Here is a 14,041-nt window from a genome sequence, read left to right as displayed (position 1 = left end):
TCGGATTCCAAGCTCAGGATGTCTCTATCAAAGAGTTAAATGTGTAATAAATGATAAAACGTGTCCTCAAAATGAGGGACATCTCCCTATTTATAGGTTCTTTGGAAATTGTGCCCCTGATTAGGTTACGGAACCCTAATCATTGGTGGGTTGTGCCGTTTTGCGGCGTCCTCGGGATTTGGGCCTGAAGGCCTCCATTTTTCCTTTATTTCTAGAGTGACACGTGTCAAGCAGGGATTGGTCCACTTTGGCCATCCTGAGGCTGACACGTGTCATCCTCTGATAGGACCACGTGGCGGGGTAAAATTACCCTAAACATTTGTCCCTCACAGATGTGACGTGGCACGCCACGTGGCATCTATGACACATGTCACGCTCCGGTTGACGATAATTTTACCATTAAAGAGTAACCGTTCACCTTCCAAGTAAATTACGGAAATGCCCCCAAATTTACCCTCTATATATAGCCGTTTTACCCTCATAATTTTGTACGTTTACAAAAATTTCCTAGAGAGAAAAACTTTGAGAGAGCAGAAGTCATCCGTTTGAGTTAGACGCGAGTAAGAAAGTTTGTTCTTCGACGACCCTGCCGGACCCGCCTTCCTTCAGATATCAAATCCAAAGGTACCGTCTCTGTCTCTCTCAGCTCTTTTCTTTTTTCACCGCTTGTACATATTTCTTGCAATAAATGGATGCATCACCAACACACACGGCACAACCTAGGTTAGAGTCCAGCCGGTCACCAGGGACGGCTGAGTCTAGGACTAGGAGTGCCGTCTCGGGGTGTTGGGACCACCCTTTGCCTTGGATTCCGACCAGTTATGTGTCTGTGCAGGACACGATGGCTCGGACAATGCAGACGGCAACGGATCCAAATTACAAAAGCGAAGGCTCAAGCGGCCAAACGCCTGAGGGAGAAACGTCTGGTCAGGGAGACCAGACGGCTCTGGAGAGATCCCCTCCGCGCGCCCCTTCAACCCCTGCTGACTCTTTCTTGGAAGAGTGTGACCAAGGCGGCGACGAGGTCGTCTCTACCCCCTTGGGTCAAAGCGAGGAGGAGACGGAGAGCGACAGCTCCGCCTCTACCTCTGAAAGCAGTGATGACTTACCCCCGCTTCCTGATAGCGAGGAAGAAGAAAGGAAAAAGTGGAGCGAGAAGGATGATCCCTTCAGCATCCACGTCTCTTCGAAGGACCGGATCCAAATGGAAGAAAACTTAAAGAACTTTACGAAAATGCACCCGCTAGGAGACGGGTATAGGATCCGGGTGCCGCCTGAGAATGGCACCATCGCCTGGGAGGACGATGAACAGAACGCCAACAACTATTTTGGCTGTTATGAGGCGGCGTTCAAAGCTGGCCTTCACTTCCCCCTTCACCAGGCGGTGAAGGCAATTTTAAGAAGCCCGACCTGTTGGGCAGGAAGTGCGCTCTTCCCCGGATCCCAGAGGAAGATTTTGACAAGATAATTGAGGCAGACTTTTTCGGCCTCACAGATAATTGGATCCCCAAGAGCGCCTGGTTCAGGGATGAGTGTTTCCTAGCCGCCTGCGGGCTAGGGCACATGTTTACAAAACGTATGCGCCTGAGTTTATACCGTCTGTAGTATTTTTCTATCGAAATTGATTTATGATATTGACCAATTTCTTTCTTTTTGCAGAAGAAGCTCTAAAAATGCTGCAGTCGGAGAAAACTCCTAAACGGTCTTCTACAACCATCCGCAAAGATCTTGCGGAGAAAGCTGCGGGTGAGCTCAAGGCCAAGGTAACAAACGCCTGACCCTTTCATATGTTGATCCTTTAAAATCATTTTCCCGGATGCTAACCTTAACTTTGGTTATTTTTTCAGGGAGGAGAGGTTGAAAAGTCGTTTGAGAAGCAACTCAAACGGGCTAGGGAGGAGAACCCTGCCGTTCTCAACAAAATAAAAAAATCCACCTCTGCATCAACTCCTAGCGCCTCAACCGGGGCTAAGACGATGCGGTTATCGGGGCGACTCGAGAAGGTAGGCGGCAGCGTGTGCCTTGATCTTGTCAACCCCTTATCAGCAGCTGCGGGGTTCACCACGCCTGCTAGCGGTTCCCGCTTGGCCGGCTCTGAAGGTAAGAACCCTTTTGAATCCCCGCTTGAGCTGGGGTGGCCTTTACGGGTGAAATCCCACTCCCAACAGGCGTCATCCTCTGACGGTCGGCAACAAATAGGTGCTGCCTTAGTTTTGCACTCATCACGTATTGATTGTGGTACAGATCAATCTCCCCGCTGGCCAGACGTCTAAAAGCATGCCAAGGCCATGCTGGAAGCCGTCCGGAAGAGGGATAAGGACAATATCCCTGGGATAGAGACGTTCAATCTTGAACGCATTCTATCCCTTCTGGCTAAGGTAAGAAACTTGTCAATTTAATTTTATTTTTTCCAAGTGTCTTATCCCGCCTGCCATACTTATGCCGCCTGACTTTTTGCAGGCCATGCTACGGGTGGACGGGCTCAAACGTCCTTATTCCCGCAAACGAGAAGAGGTAAAAAGGGCCAAGAAGTCCGCCATAGACGCTGATAATATTGCTTTACACTCGACTATCGTAAATGAACTTGAAACTAAAGCAATAATTATGACACAGACGTCTAGAATCCAGCAGCTGGAGGCGGATCTGGAGACGGCCAAACAGCAGGCGTCGGATGCTGAGACGGCTAAGAAGGCGGCGGAGGAGGCCCAGAAGAAGGCGGATGAGAGCGCTAAGAAGGCTGATGAGGTGCTCAAGAAGGCCCAGACGGACCTTGGCACACTTAAAGGTGTTTCCGAGGAGAACACCAAACTGAAGGCCAAGGTTCAAAAGCTGGAGAAGGAGGCTGCTCAGGCTTAGAAGAACTTTGCAGCAACCCTGGAGGCGGTGCAAAACCGCCTTGTTGCTGAGAGTGACGCTGACAATGACACCCGTATGAAGATTGCCTGGGCTGCCTTGTACCTAGACGCGGATTATAGCATTTGGGCATTGGCGCACAACTATGCCGAGTACGTGGTGTACTTGAGAGAACAAGGCGAGCCAGAGCCTGCCTCTTTCGAAGCCTGGGTCAACTCCAACAATGAGCCGTCCGTGCCAGATCTTCCTTGACCCGGTGAAGCACAGGAGATACCCTCAGATGGTAAGGAGGAGGGGGACCAGGAGGCTCCGTCTGCAGGCCAGAAGTGACCACTCAGCGGCAGTATGCCAATCTTTGTTTTTTATTTTCTTTTATTCAGCGGCTTTATGCCAAGACTTACCTTTTCCGGCCTGCGTGCCGAGTATCTTTGTATTTACCGGCTAAGGAGCCGGGTAAATTAACAATTACTTTCACCCGGACGGGGTCCGGTTATCATTTTATCCACTATAACCGTTTGGTTGGGTGGACTTTTATGAAATGCACCGACTGAGTCGGTTTTAATCATTTTGCATTTAATTTTTTATTTTTTATTTTTGCCTAACTTATGAAAAGCATGCGGCGATTTTTTGCCTAACTAGTCAATAGTCTGTATGTCCTTGCCCCTAGACGGCTGTGTGATAAGTGACTTTTATGTCACTTTTAGGGTGTTTATTGAGTCGTATTCCGGCTTACTTTCCAATAATTTCACCCTTTTTATCCTTTATTTCTATTATTTTATTATTCTTGTCTTTTATTCTTTATTTTGAGTATTTTTGTAATTTTCTATAGTTTTTAGTTTATTTTCGTGTTTTATTTTATTTTTCTTTCTTTTAATGTTTGTAGTTTAAGTCGTTAGTTTATATTTTTAATAATTTCTCTTTTTATCTCGTTTTCTTATTTATTTTAGTTTCGTATTTTATTTTATTTTATTTTATTTCATTTAATTTTATTATTTCTTTAGTTTTAGCATCTTATTTTATTTTATTTTATTTATCTTATTTTATTTTACTTTATTTTACTTTATTTTATTTATTTTATTTTATTTTCCAATTCACCCTCGTGTTGTTTTTGGTTGTAGGCGTTCCGGGTTTCAAAGTCATGTTCGAGTTCGGAGGTCCAACGTTCGAGGTTCAATATACGTGTCTCAAGTTTTGAGTCATAAATGGAGTTTCGAACTCAAGTCAAACACTATTCACAATGCCCATAACCGACCTAGCTGCTGTCAGCCTTATCCTTCACCACAACATAACCTATCCTCCACCACACACTCGATCTCCTCGTCCTCCCCTGCTCCCTGCTTTTCCTCATCACCAACAGCAACATCAATTACAACCAGCAGCCCCCTGCTCCAGTTAACTAAAATCAACCACCAGCGCCACCAATAGCAACCTCCCACAAACCACCACACATCACAACACCAACAGCAACAGCAGCGACAACAACCATCAACAACACCAACATCGCAACACTCCCCTGCTCCAACTCTCCTTTTCACGCAGCACCTCCAACCAGACCAGCTTCCACCTGCGACCACAGCCGCGCCAGCCGCCCAGCCTAAACACCTCTGCCACCAGTCGATACCCACGCAATCCCACACACAAACTCACCAATTAAACCCCGCAACACCAATTAAACCACCAGCCACAAAACCCTGCTCCTCCCAATCGCACCGAAACCACCCAACCTCACCTCCCATTTCACCACCAATTCGCATCTCCAATCGCACCAATCGAACCAAATTCACAGCAAGGAGCAACCCAGACCTCGCGGCCGCGCAGCCCTGTCAGAAAGCGCACACAATTGAGTCCAAAATCAGAGTCGAGGCAGAAGCTTTGCGCGTCCTCTATGCGACCTCTGTGCGGGCGCGCATTCGTGGGTCAATCACGAGCTTTTCACGTGATTTTTAATGAGAATTGAACGGCTTTGATTGATGCTTGATTGACGACGATGAGGATTGACGGTGGTGATTGAGTGATAATTGATGATGCGTGATGGTGATGATGGAAAGAAAAACAGAGCAGCCAAGATCGAAAGAGAAAGAAAGCGGGAAAGCTGATGGTTTTCGTGGGTTTTGGGGAATTTGATGGGTTTTGTTTTGCTTTCCTTTTTCTTTTCATTTTCTTTTATTTTTAGTTTAGTTTTATTTTTGGTTTTTAAGTTTAGTTATTTTAATTATTTTAGTTTAGTTTTTATTTCTTTTTAGTTTTCTCTTTTACTTTATTTTATTTAGCCTTGTATTATAAATACTCCTTTGGGGGGTAATTAGAGGAGAGGCCATTATGCTATTTTCTTAGTTAGTTTAGGAGAGATTCTCTCTCTTAGGGTTAGATTAGATAGTTTTTAGAGAGAAAAAAGTAGATTATTGCTCAATTTTCTTCCAAGTAATCAATTTTGGTCAAGTTTAATTTCCAATCAAGCAATTCCTTCAAGTTTTCATCTTTCATTAATCCTCTCTCTAGTAATCTCTAATCCTTTCCTTTAGCTTTATTTATTTGCTTTATTGTTGCTTATTTTTGTTAGTCTTTTTAGTTCATCTAGTTATTATTGTTTTCATTGTTTTTAATCATGTTTTGTTTTGTGTTTCTTGAATATATTTTTGGTTTTGCTATTATGTTTAATCTCCTTTCTCTAGGCTAATCTTTTAGCTAGGGGAAGGGGGTGGAAAATATGTGTTGAATGTTGGATGAATGATGATAGTGGATTGATTACATGCCTTAAATTGATGAAAGATATGATTTTTATTGACTTGAGACTATTGTAGCACTTTATTTGATTGCCTTCTAGTTTAAATGCATGAAAATGATTTGAACTAGATTTAGATCACCTCTATTTTAATGATTGCATGAGAATGAGTTGTTAAAAATGGAGTTCCATGTATTGTGCCCCTTTATTCCTTGGTTAGCTTGTGCCTAATGGGATGCATGAGAATGATCCTAATTAGCATAGACCTCTTTCATTGATTTGCCTAGACTATTGCATGAGAATGAATTGTTTAGGTAGGATCTTGTGTTCTTTGGCATGTTCTTCATGATAACTATGATTATTCCCCTTTTTTCTAATCATGTTTGACACCCCCGTATCCCTAGCGTTGTTCTTTCTTGATTTTATTCGTCTTTATCTTTGCTTATTCGTAGTTTTAGTGCTTTTTATCCAATATATCAACAAAAACATTTCCCCTCTTGACTCTTGCATTAGTGATATTGATGTTGGACGAGTGAGCTTCCTTAGTGGTTCGACCCTTTACTTGCCACTAACTAGTTTAGTGTAAGTTTAGGCATTATAAATTGTTAATTTGATTAGGGTTAGTAGAACCAACGACCTATTAATCCCGATCAAATTTTGGCGCCGTTGCCGGGGAAGCGGCTTGTTTAGCATTTATTTTTGCTATTGTTAAAGTCATTTTATTTGCTTTCTTTTTATTATTTTGCCTTTTTTTAATCCTACTTGTCATTGCTAATCGTGTGCTTAGCTTTGTTGTATTCAAAGAGAGATATGGCAAGACAAGAGGATGACCTTCTTTTTAGGGAGTTTGGAAATCCGGAAGTCTATGAGCTCACGAGTGGTATACTTCTCCCAACCACCGAGTCTAATTTCACAATCCATCCACGATATGCTAGGATGGTACAAGTTGAGCAATTTTCCGGAAGTGCAAGTGAAGACCCCATTGAGCATTTGGACCGATTCCTTGAGTTGTGTGCAATGATGCAAACAAATGAAGTGAGCCAAGATTACATTCGTATGCATCTCTTTCGGCAATCTCTCACCGGAAGAGCAAAGAAATGGCTCAAGCTTTTGAAGCCCAACTCTCTCACCACATGGAAAGATGTTGCGAAGGCCTTTCTCAAGAGGTTCATTTCCGATGAGCAAACCGCAAAAATGAGGAGGAAGATAGCTTCTTTTGAGCAAGAACCGGATGAAACTCTTGGGGAAGCATGGGAAAGGTTTAAGGATATGATTAGAGCATGTCCTAACCATGGATTCAACCATAATTTGCTCATGAGATTCTTTTATGATGGCGTAGAGCCAATTTCAAGAACCAATCTAGATGCGGGTGCCGGTGGCCAATTGATTAAGATCCCTCAAAGCCAAGTTGAAGCTATAATTGAAGAGGTGGCTACTAGCTATTCTTGGGGAGGTCAAAGAAGGTCCCAAGGAAAGCAAGGTGATCTTTATGAGTTGGAGAAAGTCGGTCAACTTAAGCACATAGTTAAACTCTTGAATTAAGGTCTTTCCAAGTTGAACTCAAGTGTTGGTTTGGGTTCAAAACTGTCACAAATCATTGATTTCTCATGTGCTTGTTGTGGTGGGACGGATCATGATGCATCGTATTGTAGAGAGTTCAATCCCAAGCAAGGTGAGGCTTTGACTTTGAGGGAAGGAGAGTTTGTAACCCAAGCTCATTCTCAACAACTTCAACAACCTCCAAAACAAGAAAACTCCTACCTCCAAGATGAACCTCTTTTCAATCCTCTAACCGAAAATTTTTCTTACCCTTCCATCCAAATGGGGAACTTTCAAGGTCAACATCATGACCAAAATCCTCAAGCGTATGAAGAACAATCCCCACTCGACCACACACAAACCCAAATTCTTCAACAACGTCAAATTCTCACTCAACAATTCCAAGAGATCAAATCTCACAATGAAGTTGTTGACTCCCAACTAGCCAACATTTCTTCTCTCCATTTAACCGCAAAACTCCCCTTACAATCATCTACTAACCCTTCATATGCTTATCATCTCGAAACTTGCAAGGAGGATGAAAGTAAGGAAGACAAGGTTGTGGAGGATGTGGTTGAGAAGAAGGTTCAAGAACAAAATGAGGAGCCATTAGATTTTAGTGAACCAAACAAGTTTGAAGGCCCGGTTCCCTTCCCTTGTAGGCTAGTTGAGAATGTTGTTTTGAAGAGCCCTATGGCGGTGAGCATATGTAGAGTTGATGTGGTCGATGGTGTGATGGATAATGAGAGCTTACCTCCATGTGATGGTAAGGTGACAATGAGGTATGATAACTTTCTTGAAGTTCCTACTTGGTTTGAAGGCTCTCTTGAGGAAGGTGAGGTTTCCCTTCCTAATATCGAGGATTCCAAGCTTCATCGCCCTTTTAGAAGAAACGACAAGAAGAAGAGAAAAATAAAAGATGAGCCACCATTGGCTCTTGATTCATTCCCTCCTTTCCCTTGTGGTGATTTGAGACCTCAAGGAGTGATAGTTCTCAAGCTTGGGGGCATCTATGATTCACTCCTCAAGTTGATGAGGGTGATGTTCTTTATTCCACCTTGAAGGAGGTGAAGGGTCAAGCTAGAGACCATAAACAAGCGCTTCCCGGGAGGCAACCCGGAGGATTTCTACCCCTTTTTCTCCCCCTCCTTTCTTTTTCTTTTTGTTTTCTTTCTTTGTTTTCTTTTAATGTTTTCTTTTATGTCTTGTCTTGCCTTGTAGGTTGCATTTTGGAAGATTGGAGCGGAGTGACATTTGATGAACTAGATTTTATGCTCTATTATTCTTTTAAGCCAACCTCTCGGTGAGACCTTTCTTGTTTTCACTCTTTTAATTTTTCTTTGAGTGCTTAGTTTAAGGTTAGTTTAGGAAGAAGTTGAATGGTTCGAGGTTGTTTGCATTGGTTCTAAGGAACCTGGGATCGTTGATGTTGTTATCAACGGTCATTTGTATGACGATTGGGATTTACTTGAATTACATGCCTCATTTGTGAACCTTTTTATTTCTTCCTCTTGTTTTTGTGTTGTTTTTCCCTTTTATGTGACAAACATGGCTATGACGAGTTGAAATTATTTTGATTTGGAATTGCTCATTCTTTTGGATTTGTGTGCCTTTCATGATGATGTGTCTTTGAATGCTTATCTTCCTAGTTGATGAGGGTTTGCACGGTTTGAGAATGCTTTGGGTTGAGTTAGACACATTGTAAGCTAAGGTAGCCCGGTTTAGAACTTTTGAGGACGTTTGAACCCCTAGTTCACGGGAAAGTGGTAAGATGGTGTTGCTCTCTATGGTGAATAGGATTCCCTTGGTTGGTATTTGCTTATTTCTTATCCTGTGTGAGTGTCATTTGTTCTAGCCTTCATCATTCTTGTGAGTGGCATTTAGGATCCTTAACTATGCATAACTAAATCCTTGTGTTGTTCTCTAGCTCCCAAGATCATGACCAAGCAACTCTAGGGGAGGAAAAGGGCACCATTTTTCTCTTTTTTCTTTATCTTCTTTTTGTTTTGTTACTTATTTTGTTCTTATTTTGCATTTGCTCCTCTTGCCAACCCTTTGAGCCTATTCCCTTTCTTGATTATGAGCCACATTACAAACCTTATGACCTTTCGTTTCCCTAACCCTTAGTTTGTGAAGCATTTCGGTTTAAGAGTTTGTTTTGTGTTGTAATAAATTGAGAAAGTATTATGCTTTTTGTACCAAGCAAGAAAAGTAAATTGTATATATTGTGTGAAATAAAGCAAATGTTAAGAAAAAGCCGTCTAAAGTTAAAAAAGGCAAGGACAACAAATAAAATAAAAAAAAAAAAAAATTTAAAATTAGTTTGGTTTCGTTTTCTTCCCTAGTTTAAGCATTGAGGACAATGCTTTGTTCAAGCTTGGGGGGGGGGGGGCGTTAATTCGTTTTTGTTTTTATTGAGTGTCGGTGTCAAATAAGCTTGGGGGAGATGGCATTATTGGTATTTTTGTTTGATGTTTGGTGATTTCTTGAGTTTGTTTTTGAGGTTTGATCACCCTTTTGCTTCACTTAGGAAATATCACCAAAATTTTCAAATTTTTGCCCTGCCTTGACCCTTAGCCTTACGTTACAACCCTAGTAAAGACCCTTTGACTTTAGAGGGGTGAGGTCAATGACCGGTGGAGGGAGATAGATTTCAACCCTATGGAGAGAGTATGCATAGTTGAGATGTCGGGATGACCTTATGATTCCACATAAAAATTTCTTTTTCCGGTTCCCTCGAGGAATCATGAGGAGCTAACTAAGGGATGATTTGAAGCTAGTGGAGAGAACGTGGACCGTCTTGGATGGGGCTAGGGCGGAGAGTGAAATCATTAGTTCTCTATGCTTAGCTTAGGTTTGTCTCTTTCAACCATGAGCATCTCGGAACGTGTATTCCCTCATTTAAATAAGAAAGGTGAGCATTCTTTGGTGCATGTCTCTATGTTTTGAGTCCGAATGGAGCATTTTCTATCTAAAAGCTTGTTTGGTTTTCTTAAGCCTTGTCATGTCATGTTGGTCGTGGTTGTGCTTGCTTTTTGTTTTTGCTTTTCTTTTTCTTTTTGTTTTGCCTTGTTTTTATTTAGAGTTGTGGGTTAAACTCTTAGGACACCCTCACGAGAGCACACTCGTCCTCTAGGGCGATCTAGGGGTTTAAAGGGCTTGTCATTAGTTGCTAAAAGTGACCGTGATTCCTACGAAAGTGAGTTAGTGTACATTCTTGTCTCTTTTAGTGTTCTAGCTTTGCTTGAATAAATCATTCTCCTTCTCCCGTGTTTCATGTCAATTTGCTCGAGGACGAGCAAAAGGTAAGCTTGGGGGAGTTTGATAAGTGACTTTTATGTCACTTTTAGGGTGTTTATTGAGTCGTATTCCGGCTTACTTTCCAATAATTTCACCCTTTTTATCCTTTATTTCTATTATTTTATTATTCTTGTCTTTTATTCTTTATTTTGAGTATTTTTGTAATTTTCTATAGTTTTTTGTTTATTTTCGTGTTTTATTTTATTTTTCTTTCTTTTAATGTTTGTAGTTTAAGTCGTTAGTTTATATTTTTAATAATTTCTCTTTTTATCTCGTTTTCTTATTTATTTTAGTTTCGTATTTTATTTTATTTTATTTTATTTCATTTAATTTTATTATTTCTTTAGTTTTAGCATCTTATTTTATTTTATTTTATTTATCTTATTTTATTTTACTTTATTTTACTTTATTTTATTTATTTTATTTTATTTTCCAATTCACCCTCGTGTTGTTTTTGGTTGTAGGCGTTCCGGGTTTCAAAGTCATGTTCGAGTTCGGAGGTCCAACGTTCGAGGTTCAATATACGTGTCTCAAGTTTTGAGTCATAAATGGAGTTTCGAACTCAAGTCAAACACTATTCACAATGCCCATAACCGACCTAGCTGCTGTCAGCCTTATCCTTCACCACAACATAACCTATCCTCCACCACACACTCGATCTCCTCGTCCTCCCCTGCTCCCTGCTTTTCCTCATCACCAACAGCAACATCAATTACAACCAGCAGCCCCCTGCTCCAGTTAACTAAAATCAACCACCAGCGCCACCAATAGCAACCTCCCACAAACCACCACACATCACAACACCAACAGCAACAGCAGCGACAACAACCATCAACAACACCAACATCGCAACACTCCCCTGCTCCAACTCTCCTTTTCACGCAGCACCTCCAACCAGACCAGCTTCCACCTGCGACCACAGCCGCGCCAGCCGCCCAGCCTAAACACCTCTGCCACCAGTCGATACCCACGCAATCCCACACACACACTCACCAATTAAACCCCGCAACACCAATTAAACCACCAGCCACAAAACCCTGCTCCTCCCAATCGCACCGAAACCACCCAACCTCACCTCCCATTTCACCACCAATTCGCATCTCCAATCGCACCAATCGAACCAAATTCACAGCAAGGAGCAACCCAGACCTCGCGGCTGCGCAGCCCTGTCAGAAAGCGCACACAATTGAGTCCAAAATCAGAGTCGAGGCAGAAGCTTTGCGCGTCCTCTGTGCGACCTCTGTGCGGGCGCGCATTCGTGGGTCAATCACGAGCTTTTCACGTGATTTTTAATGAGAATTGAACGGCTTTGATTAATGCTTGATTGATGACGATGAGGATTGACGGTGGTGATTGAGTGATAATTGATGATGCGTGATGGTGATGATGGAAAGAAAAACAGAGCAGCCAAGATCGAAAGAGAAAGAAAGCGGGAAAGCTGATGGTTTTCGTGGGTTTTGGGGAATTTGATGGGTTTTGTTTTGCTTTCCTTTTTCTTTTCATTTTCTTTTATTTTTAGTTTAGTTTTATTTTTGGTTTTTAAGTTTAGTTATTTTAATTATTTTAGTTTAATTTTTATTTCTTTTTAGTTTTCTCTTTTACTTTATTTTATTTAGCCTTGTATTATAAATACTCCTTTGGGGGGTAATTAGAGGAGAGGCCATTATGCTATTTTCTTAGTTAGTTTAGGAGAGATTCTCTCTCTTAGGGTTAGATTAGATAGTTTTTAGAGAGAAAAAAGTAGATTATTGCTCAATTTTCTTCCAAGTAATCAATTTTGGTCAAGTTTAATTTCCAATCAAGCAATTCCTTCAAGTTTTCATCTTTCATTAATCCTCTCTCTAGTAATCTCTAATCCTTTCCTTTAGCTTTATTTATTTGCTTTATTGTTGCTTATTTTTGTTAGTCTTTTTAGTTCATCTAGTTATTATTGTTTTCATTGTTTTTAATCATGTTTTGTTTTGTGTTTCTTGAATATATTTTTGGTTTTGCTATTATGTTTAATCTCCTTTCTCTAGGCTAATCTTTTAGCTAGGGGAAGGGGGTGGAAAATATGTGTTGAATGTTGGATGAATGATGATAGTGGATTGATTACATGCCTTAAATTGATGAAAGATATGATTTTTATTGACTTGAGACTATTGTAGCACTTTATTTGATTGCCTTCTAGTTTAAATGCATGAAAATGATTTGAACTAGATTTAGATCACCTCTATTTTAATGATTGCATGAGAATGAGTTGTTAAAAATGGAGTTCCATGTATTGTGCCCCTTTATTCCTTGGTTAGCTTGTGCCTAATGGGATGCATGAGAATGATCCTAATTAGCATAGACCTCTTTCATTGATTTGCCTAGACTATTGCATGAGAATGAATTGTTTAGGTAGGATCTTGTGTTCTTTGGCATGTTCTTCATGATAACTATGATTATTCCCCTTTTTTCTAATCATGTTTGACACCCCCGTATCCCTAGCGTTGTTCTTTCTTGATTTTATTCGTCTTTATCTTTGCTTATTCGTAGTTTTAGTGCTTTTTATCCAATATATCAACAAAAACATTTCCCCTCTTGACTCTTGCATTAGTGATATTGATGTTGGACGAGTGAGCTTCCTTAGTGGTTCGACCCTTTACTTGCCACTAACTAGTTTAGTGTAAGTTTAGGCATTATAAATTGTTAATTTGATTAGGGTTAGTAGAACCAACGACCTATTAATCCCGATCACTGTGTGATTGGTTTCAAGTGGAGTTGGTTGATTGACTGGAAAACGTCTGATGCTGCAAAGAGCATGATATGTTTGTAAGTCAATCAATCACAGTAGTGATTGCCCCAAACCAAGTGCACAGCCGTACATCAACAGGCGTTTCGGTCACTACACAGACGGCGTTTGTCCGTCTTGGTAGAGATTTCATAGCCATTGAACAACTCCTTTGCCCCAATTGGGGTGGGAAGTGCAATTTTGGAATAGATAACCTAAGTGAGAACTTCAGCCGGTGACCGACTGATGCCTATGGGCATCCGGTATCCGGAAACTTAATTCATTCTTCATAGGTTATTTTGATCAGACGGCTGTGAGTTGACCAATTTGGTCGTTTAATTTTTGTCGTCTGCATAGATACGTAGAACCGACAAATAGTCTGTTCTCTGCGACGATTGCACCCGGAGGGGTGTCGCCGGATGCCTTTGTCCATGTTGGGACAGGCGATTTTATAAAGTGAGCAACCATCCGGCCATTTTAGCCTCTGGTCTTGCTTGAGACCGGTTGTATAGCCACCAAACATTTTTGTGCTTAGTTTTTAGTTAGTATTGAATTTACGCTAAGTATCGAACTTAGTTTTTAAATAAACGGGTCAGTTTGGGTATCAAACTTAAATAAACAAGGGATCCGAGTATTACCCAGGCGGTCCAACAAACGCAACCTTTTCTAAGTGTCAAATTTAGTTAGGTAAAGAAGAATCCGCCTGGGTATTACCCGGATGGATTATCAAACAATAACTCAGTTTTGCAAACAAAGTCTGGATCTTTATTAATTGACTCACTGTTTACAAAAAGTTTACAATCTCAAAAGTAGTACTTTTTTAGATTGTCTACATTCCAAGTTCTAGGCAGACGCCTGCCGTCTGGGGTTTC

The 14,041-nt window shown here is 41.2% G+C and overlaps 1 non-coding gene across 1 annotated transcript; it reads right to left on the bottom strand.

The window, feature by feature from the left end:
• Nucleotides 1-6,766: 6,766 nt before the first annotated feature.
• LOC145556874 (small nucleolar RNA R71) lies at nucleotides 6,767-6,873 on the bottom strand. The gene has a single exon (XR_014091966.1). It is a non-coding gene; the product is annotated as a small nucleolar RNA R71 (small nucleolar RNA).
• Between the last annotated feature and the right edge of the window lie 7,168 nt (nucleotides 6,874-14,041).

Source organism: Chenopodium album, chromosome 8 (assembly GCF_948465745.1).
Source record: "Chenopodium album chromosome 8, dcCheAlbu1.1, whole genome shotgun sequence".
Taxonomy (NCBI): Eukaryota; Viridiplantae; Streptophyta; class Magnoliopsida; order Caryophyllales; family Amaranthaceae; genus Chenopodium; species Chenopodium album.
This window is presented reverse-complemented; position numbering and strand designations above follow the sequence as displayed.